The sequence below is a fragment of the Marmota marmota genome, unplaced genomic scaffold (assembly GCF_001458135.2).
Source record: "Marmota marmota marmota unplaced genomic scaffold, marMar, whole genome shotgun sequence".
NCBI classification, from domain to species: domain Eukaryota; kingdom Metazoa; phylum Chordata; class Mammalia; order Rodentia; family Sciuridae; genus Marmota; species Marmota marmota.
This window is the reverse complement of record NW_026000000.1, coordinates 3,396,180-3,406,205: the sequence shown is the minus strand read 5'-3', so window position 1 is coordinate 3,406,205 and position 10,026 is coordinate 3,396,180. Positions and strand designations below refer to the sequence as shown.

General features: G+C 33.0%; 1 pseudogene; it reads left to right on the top strand.

Annotated features, from left to right (window-relative positions):
- Positions 1 to 1,318: 1,318 nt before the first annotated feature.
- LOC107153416 overlaps positions 1,319 to 10,026 on the top strand; it is a 51,043-nt pseudogene continuing 42,335 nt past the window's right edge.

The window sequence follows — 10,026 nt, the reverse complement described above, 5'->3', positions numbered from 1 at the left end:
ATATAACAGAAAAGTTGTCCAAATACACTTCCACCAGCAATGTATTAAAGTGCATGGGAACGTTATTTTCACTGTTCTCTTGACAACTGAGGACATTTAGCATTTTGAAAAGTGATTTCCAACAAATTAATTCATTACTTGATCTCAATAACTCATTGATTTTTAACCCAAATATTTACAGTAGCTTTGCCTTCTTTACTCCCAAACTCTGTTCTACACCCACCCTCTAGATCATTCACTGTTGTCCTCTCAATTTCATACAGAATTAGGTTCCACTGCATTAAATCAGCATAAAAAATATTCAGTAATATTTTCACAACCATGTTTATATCTTATCTTGGTATCTTTATATGTCCTGTGCTATTGCTAAACTGAATTACTTTCTGTTCCCTGAACAAATCTTCAGATTTTCCACTTATCTGTGACTGTGAAAAACCTATGTTTATGCTGGTCTCTGAGTACAAAGCATTCTTCTTTGACTCCTGTTTGAAATTTGTATTAATCCTTCAGTCTTATTTTCTTTCTTCTTATGATTAACAGCATGCTCTTTAAAATTAGTTAACCAGAATTTGGGATTGTTGTGGCCATAGCACATGTGTAGACTTGGTGTCTTGAGATTTCTCATTACACCCAACCTCCAGAATAGATACATCTGGCCCAGAGTTATAGATATAGGGTAGTGGGTTCATGGTTGGTGACTGGCAATAGTGCATATTTCCAGGAATGAATAGGTCATCTAAAGAATTTTAGAATTGCAAAATAGCTGGGACAGTTGCTTGCTCTGATATTTACTCTTTCTAGTTGCCTTTACCTTTCTCCCTTTTGTTTTTCCTGATCTTTTCAAGGCTGTCACCCTCTTGTCACTTAAGTTCAGTTTAGAAGTCACCTAAAAAAGGTTTTCTCTACCCACTTGACCTAAAATAGCCACCATTATAATGACTATGTCATTAACTTGTTTTAATTTCTTCATATTAATAATATTAATTTCTTCATATTAATATCTTGGCAGCTCAATTATAAGTTAACAGTATAATTGAGCTGCCAAGATACAAAGCATATATGAATTTAAATATAGACAAATGAATTATAAGGTGCAGAACAAGAGAGGTAATAGTTGTACACAATTTATACTGGCAGACCATATCTAAACTATCATGTTCTGTAGTATTGGGTTTCAGATTTTAAAATGATAGTTCAGAAACTGATGTTACCCCCCTCCCCTCCTGCCACAAGAAAAAGTAACTAGCATAATAAACTGGTTTAAAGTTATTTGGTAAAGATGATAGAGACTTCTAGCTTAGAGACAACCTGGGCGAACATGAAAATTATCTTCAGGTAAGATAAGACTCTATGGGAGAAAAATAATTGAATATTCTTCGTATAATAAAATCAATTGATAATAATTATAAAAAAGCAGATTCTGGTACTTCTCAAAGCACATATTTAAGGAATAATTTTAGGTAGACACACCTAAAAATGAGATTGATTTCCTCAGGAAGTAGCTGTTCAGTTGGGAAGTCTATGAACAAAAAACTGGATGCACAAGGAGTAGGAGAGGCCACAAAAGAATCGAAGCACTGAATTAGACCAGCAGTCCTCAGACTGAGGTACGTGTAAGTAGATGAAGATTTTCTAAATGAGGAAGTCAATTTCCAGATATTTGGCTGCTTACGGTATTTTTTATTATTGTCTGTAAAAGGCCTTGTGGTCAAGCTCATTCTTTCCCACCTTCTCTTTTACAACTGCTTTTTAAAACAAATTTACAGAAGAAAGACCTATCTCAGATTTATTTTTAATCTCATTATGGTGCATCAAATTAGGAAACAAAAATTCTGATTTTTAAAACAAGGGACAATTTATTCCAATGACAGAATTTCAAATCTTTCTGGTTGAGTTGGTGTTAAATTCTTTGCTTTTAGCAAAGGTAAAAGAGAACCTAATAGAATGGGCAACTGAAAAATTATTGAAAAGTTTTACACAATATTCTCATTTTAGTTTTGTCTTCCAGTACAATATTCTTTTTTAAACTTCTCTACGACTCTGGTTAGCAACCTTTGCTAAAAGAAATACAACCTATGACTACTTTGAAGACACATACCTTGGACATCTAAAATCCACAATAGCAGAGAGAGGTATGACATAATATTTTTCATTGTTACATGTTGTACCTAGAGTCCAATTAATTATTTTAAGAGGAGAAGCTAAAGAAAAACAATTTCCAAGTCACCTTTTAGGAAATTATATTATTATTATAGATTGATTTATTATTATTATAGATTAACAATACATATATTTGATATCTTCATGTTGTCTTTAAGTACTTTTGCTAACTAGGTAATCATTTTTACAAAAATCACTATTTATAATTTTAGCTACCTGTATGTTAGTGCTCTGGTATAAAACTACATTTTATGTGCCACTTTCATCTTTGATTACCTTATGAAAATTTGCCTCTAAGACAAGCAAAGCATCAATAACTGGTTCATGGAGTAGTGTTTGACAAGATGGCTAGCATGAATGGAAAATTATGGTGAGTGACTCAAGCTAAAGAATAATTTCTTGTTGCACTAGGTACAAGGTGTACAAGTCAAAATAATGTTTTAATTTAGTAGCAGTGATTACTTCTATTATATCTTGTGTTAACTTAATTAACAACTCATATCTAATCTATCCAATATAAAGCATTAGAAAAATTAATGGGATATTTTATATTATTTTTTTTTGTAAACAAACAACAGTAATCAAAATGGTGTGGTACTGGCATAAAGAAGACATATAGACCAATTGAATAAACTAGAAAGCCCAGAAATAAACCCTTGAATATATGAGCAAATGATTTTTGACAAGGGTGCCAACATCATTCAATGGAGGAAAAGACAGTGTTTTAGATGTATGGCATGATTCTAGGAAAACTGGATGTCCACATGTAAAACAGTGAAGGTGTTCACCTTACACTATGTCCTAAAAATTAACCAAAATAGATTAAAGACTGAAATCTAAGAACTAAAGTTATAAAATTCTTAGAGTAAAACAGGGGGAAAGCTTTATGTCATTTCATCTGGCAATAATTTCTTCTATGACACCAAAAGTACAAACAACAACAACAAAAATATAGATAAGTTGGACTTCATCAAAAATTTTAAAATTCATGCATTAAAGAACATTATCAAAAGAATGAAAAGGCAATCTATGAAATGGGAGAATATACTTACAATTATATACCTAATATGGGATTGATGTATAGAATATTCAAGGAACTCCTGAGTCAAGAACAAAATACAAACAACCCAACTAGACAGAGATCTTGAATAGGTATTTTCCCCAAAGAAGGTACAAAAATGATCAATAAGCACAAGAAAAAGTGTTCAACATCACTAGTTACTAGAAAAAATGTAAGACAAAAACTCAATGAAACCCCCACTTCATATCCATTAGTATGACTATTATAAAAACAACAAAACCCAGAAAATAACAAGTGTCAGTGAGGATGTGGGAAAATTGAAATCTTTGTCTATGGTTGGCTAGAAAGTAGTATGATACAGCTACTGTGGAAAACAGTAAAACATTTTCTTTAAAAATTAAAGATAGAATATTAATCATATGACCCACCAATTCCATATTTATGTGTTGTTATGGTTTAGATGTGAGGTGTCTCCCAAAATCTTACATGTGAGACAATGCAAGAAGATACAGAGAAGAAATTATTGGGTCACCAGAGCCTTAACCCAATCAGTGAATTAATCACCTAATGGGATTAATTGAATGGTAATTGAAGGCAGGTGGGGTGTGGCTAGAGGAGCTGGGGCATTAGAGACATGGCTTTGGGGTATGTATTTTCTATCTGGCAAATGGAGCGTCTCTACTTTCCGATCATCATGTAAACTGCTTCCCTCTGCCACACTCTTCTGTCATGATGCCCTGCCTACTTAGAGCCCTGAGGAATGGAGCCAACTGTCTGTGGACTGAGACCTCTGAATCTGTGAGCCCTCAAATAAACTCTTCCTCTTCTACAATTGTTCTCATCCGGTCTTTTTAGTCACAACAGCAAAAATGCTGACTAAAACAAGTGAATACTCAAAAGACTCGAAAACAGGGAACTCAGTTATTTGTATAACTGTGTTCATAGCAACATCATTCATGATAGTCAAAAGGAAGAAGCACCTCACATGCCTATTGATGGGAGAATAGATAAATAGTCATTTATTTTGAAAGCTGAAACATGTCTTTCCCAATCTGTTTCATTTTTATTTATTTATTTTTTACTAATCTGGCTGTAATACAAGATTCTGACACCTCACATCTAAACCATAACAACACTTAACACTTACACATTTGTAATTCATAATGTGCCTAATTTAAATTTATTGATAAACTAGAAAAAGGTAATTAATAAAATAATGATAAATATTTTAATTTAATTATCAGCCAGATTTACATAGGTTGTACTCTAATCCTTGCTGTCTACATAAAATATACAAACACATAGTGTTATATCTGTAAATAGAAAAAAAAATCATTCAAACTGAAAATATTTACTGATGCTGGATACATTGGTGATGTATTTACATATAATATTGGAAAAGACAATGTGCCCTATATATGTGCTATAATAACACAATAAAACGTATAACATACAATATAATAGTTCAAGTAAATGTAGTCCTACCAAAGCAATGCATTTGTGTTTAACAGAATAGTTTACTCTGCTTTAGTTTTTAAATTAGAATAAATTTAAGTGAAATTAAATTTTCTGTTCCTCACTAGCTGCATTTCAAGTGCTCAGTGGCCATACATTGAATAGCACAGATCTTCATTTTAGTGAACTTTTTCAATAGTTGCTTTGTATGTTTGATAAGTCACTGCAAACAAGAAAGTTAACAATTTCATTCAGTTTAAACATTTCCCATTGTTGGTTTTTAAGAATACCAACAAGTATATGTCAGAGTTTCATCTTTCTGTATTTTTTGTTACCAAAATTTAGGGAAATAAGGGTAAATATCGAGCAGTCATAGCTTATATGAATGGAAAGTCCAGTATTTCATGCCTGTCTTCCCAAGTTAATTATAAAAATATCATTTCATTTTCAACAGTGTCTTGTTTTGAATGATAACCTATACACTCATTCTAGATATAATGCAAAGTACTTTAAAACCTTAGCTAGGAAGCAAGTGGTAGGTGGTAAACTATAAAATCAGCTAATACAAAAGAGAAAATATGTCTTCCCATGCTGTTCCCATGTATTTAATTGAGACAGGCTGTGAAGACAGGCTATTAGGTAGCCTTGCTGCCTAACACTTGTTCAAAATCACAACCAGAAGAATATCTAGAATGTGAATCTAAATGTTAATTGTTTCTTTACATACTTAAATTAGCAGCTTTTTCTCCTCATTGGAGGAAAATCTTGGTAAAAGTGTTTTAAAATGTGTTTGTTGTCTTCAGTGAAAATCACAGATATTATACCAATCATAATATATACCTGGACCAAAGGGAAGAAATCTAGTTCCCACAAATTAAAGTTTCAATTTAGAAAATGATTTTGAAAATAGTTTTAAACTTTCAGGTCTATATAATTTGTGCCAACCTATGAAAATATTGCCCCAGAATAACTTAACAAATATATAAGAAGATATGTTAATTATGTACATGTAAATTATGCAGAAGATATATTAATTATGTACATGTAAATTATGCTCCTGAATTGCTATAGTAAGTGGTTTGATATAATGGATATTTTGCTTATAAAGTATCATGTCACATTTACCAAAGTTAAGTTTTATAACAACTCTGAAAAGTAATATTTGCATTTTATAGGTAGGAAAAAATGATGCTCATAGAGCTTAAGTAACCTGCCTTAAGTAACCTAGCTAGTGAGTGATGAAGCTTAAAGTTTTGTAATTCCTGGATAAAGTCCTTGCAGGCATAGTGTCTGGCTTGTTGTACAACGTCCATGAAATCTTCAAGCCACACTTTTTGGAGTAGAATCTGGGTGGTGGCCTCTATGATTTATATTTTCCTAGAAAGAATTTAAATGGTTATGGCCTCCTAAAATTTCGGAGACACAAAGCTCTTTTTTTTTTTTTTGAAAAAAAAATTGACTCTGACCCTGAAGATTTAATGAAAATTATCCAAGTTTCCAAATCTTCCCCCTTCATCCTACTCCCTTCCAAAAGAAAAGAAAAAAAAAACAAGTAGATATATTTAAATAAATATTAGTCTGGATAATATTATCTAATTCATACATCAGTTAACTTGCAATATATGATAAAGTTATTAGAGTAATGCTGTACAATATTATAATGGAGATTCCATGGCAGGAATTCATACTACAGCAAGTATAGTTGAAAAGCATAGACACTGGAACTTAACACACTGACTGCTGCTCATTATACATTATATGTCTTTAAGCACTAATTCTTCAGAACCTCGATTTTCTCATCTGAAACTGGTGATATTTTCTAACCTACATAATTATTTGCTGCAATTTTGTAAATGATATTATTTGTTACAATTTTGAGTATATTTTATATTATATTTTAGTGTTCGTATCTCCCTTTCATAGGTAAATCCCCAATGTGGTGCCTTTTCACAGTGATATATTTCATCCCTATTCTTGGAAGTACTCATGGTATCTTTCGAAATCGAAAAGCTGTGAACCCTGAAGCAAATACGAATATTGTAAGTTGTTAGGAAATAAATCTAAACTGCTAAAGTAACAGAGAATGTTACTCTTCAAATTTTGGAGTTTTTAAGTTAATAGATTTATAATCAAATATATCTCTCTGAACTTATGTATTTTGATATGGGTCAACTAATATTTTAAATCTACTCTGCTGTGGTTTATGGTTTCACCTTCAGCCTTAGTCTGTCTCTTTAATGAAACTATATATAATATACTAATACCTTCATGAAAGATAAAAATTCTCTCTTCTATACATTCTTATGTGATATATATATATAAATTTTAAATACAAGATTAGACATATGCCTGGACATGAAAACAGATACACATGTACTTTTAAATTGTATATGAGCAGCTAGGTAAATGTATGAATGACTAGAAGTTAGAAAACAAAATAGTGGAGTATTTCCAAAATAGTGGATTATTTCTTGCTGGTACTCTCTTTGAGACGAGGGATTTATTTTTTTTTTTTTTGTTAGTTTTATATATCCTTGAATCCCTAGTGCTTAGACTGGTGCTTAATAGACATTCTATGAATATATTACCTAACTGAATCACTGAATTAATGAGAAAAGCACATAGACCTGAGGTTGAGATAGAATACCAAAATTCCTTATTACATAATGGATTAGATAGGGCAAACTATTTAAACCATTAGTTAACAATTTTTTGCTAAAAGGTTTGCTGTTTTTTATTCAGAGCCAAATCATTTCCTACTAGGGCTACCCCAATGAAGAATATAATGTTGTAACCAAAAATGGTTATATCCTTGGCCTGTATAGAATTCCTTATGGGAAGACAAACAATAATAATGTTTCAGGTAATATTCAGTTGAAGATAGATTGGTGACTGAGGCCTAAAGTTCTTAACTTTTCTATTTCTTCTCAGTGAACATGTGTGATTTACTCTCAAGGGAATGGAATACTGTCAAGGGACATTAGGGTAGGGTGGTGGAAGGAGGTAAGGAAGGATGTGATTCCCCAGGGTCTAGGGCGTTCAGAGAAGTTCGTGGAGCTCATGAATAGCACTACAGAGGTGCCCCCACATTGAGATTAAGCAGCTAGCTTTTTGCAATCCCTGTCAGTTAATCACTGCCTGCCAAAGGCTACCACTAGAGGGAGGAGGAATCTTTTGGGTGAGACAAATCCTATTTGACTGAGGGGAATCTACATAGAAAGGAGCAATGGACTATCCTTAGAAAAAACAGAGATCATAATTAGTCTTATAAATTACCTACTCCACTATCCATTCTATATTCCTCATCTTCCCACATAGCTTGTTTGATGGGGGTAAACCAAGCCCTCATCCCTAAGCACTGCCCTATCTATATCTGATCATAGCTGTAGTGTCTACATACAGAACAGAGCATGGGAGAAGAAAAAGATGCCTCAATTGAGTGGTCACTTCTGTTGGACCGGTGAGTTCAGGGAAATATGGAATTCAAGTTTATGAAGATCTTCACAGGTTCCCTCCCTCATCTCAAGTTTCAGGGTCCTATTTCTGCTCTATCACAGCCCTGAATAAAGGGATGGAGATATATCTATATCTATATCTATATCTATATCTATATCTATATCTATATCTATCTATATATCTATAGATATAGATAGATATAGATATAGATAGATATAGATATATTAGATAGATAGATAGATATAGATCTATCTACCTATCTATCTATCTATAGAGAGAGTGCTCTACCACCATAAAAACTGTGTAAGATGAGAATTCAACCTTCCTGCAGTTCTGCTATTCTTACAATTAGGCCCTGCCCAAGGTTTTCAACTCTGTTTTCCTTTTGGCCATAAGACATAAGGGTGGTTGGATATAGCCTCAGAGGCCATATGATTTTCACACTTCGCTTTGAATTGGTGATTGTTTGCCCCTGTTACTTTCTGTCTTCAAAACACCACTGGCACTTAACAACAGCCACCCAAACCCATAGACCTCATAATTATACTTCCCCTATTCTTCTCAGCTATCAGAGATTCTGTAAAAGCCAATCATCCCTTTTGTGGATCTTATTCCAATTCACTATACATGAATATTCTAGCCACTGGAATGCTACAACATGCAAGGTTCTTTCAATACTGCACCTACTACCAGTGATGTGATCCATATGGCTAATCAATCAGAAAGTAATCCTTAATTACTTAACTCCATAATCCCATCCTTAAGGGTCTGCTTCTTAATTTCTGTTGATGGTAACTCTTGGGTAATGTTTGCTAAAGCCCATGACTGGGATTTGATGCACATGATTTTGGGGAAATTGGGAAAAAAACCAACAAAGATAATGATGGAAGCAGAAGACAAAGAGCAAAGGAAGGGGGTGAACAAGGATGTGGTGGCAAGAGTCTTGCTTCCACCTGGATCCTTGGTATAGAACATGAAGTGCATCAAACGTGATCTAACCTTGAAGCAAGAGAGTCTATCTTTTGTTATCTTCGTGTCACTTAGTCAAAGTATAGGGTTATCTCCCGCCTCCTAAGTGTGGAGACTTCCTTATAGCCAAAACTATATTATTCAAAAGGTGTCATTTAAAAAAAAATGTGTTAGTACAGATTAGGGCTCTGGGAACTCAGGTGATTAAAACAGTGCCTGTAGTGATAATGATACCAATTTTGATTATTCCTGTGGAAAATGTTATTATAAAATTGTTTTATAAAAAATAAAGCAGGAAATCATGTAAAATATCTTGAGTATGTGTTACATAAAATGTGTATAAGTGCTCAAATTACTATTAGTTATTTGGTTATTCTCTCTTCCTAAAATTTATATATTTAAGTAGGACGTCAACTAATTATTTACTTGGTTGAAACTGTTATTTGAAAGAAATCTATTAGTGAACTATATTAAACAGCTCTGACTATTTAGTAGGATTAAAGGAGGACCTTACTGCCTTTATGCAAAATAAATCTTGAAAACCTTCATATATTTCAGGTAAGAGATTTTCATGTAGAAACTACACAACTTAAAAAGAAAATTTATGTGGCTCAGTGTTAGAGTGCCCCTGGGTTCATTCCCCAATATAGCAACTTTCTTATGTATAACTATAATGCACTAATAAATAAAACATTTTTAAAAAGAAAAAAATAAATTTTTGCTTTTTTCTCATTAGCTTGGAGACTCGTATATTTGCAACATGGTTTACTTACATCTGCTACCACCTGGATTTCAAATCTTCCCAACAGCCTGGGTTTCATTCTGGCAGATGCTGGCTATGATGTGTGGATGGGGAACAGCAGAGGAAGTACCTGGTCTAGGAAACACCTATACCTAAAAACAAATTCCAAAGAGTTCTGGGCTTTCGGGTACAAATAAAATGAAGATGAAGTAATCTTTCATTT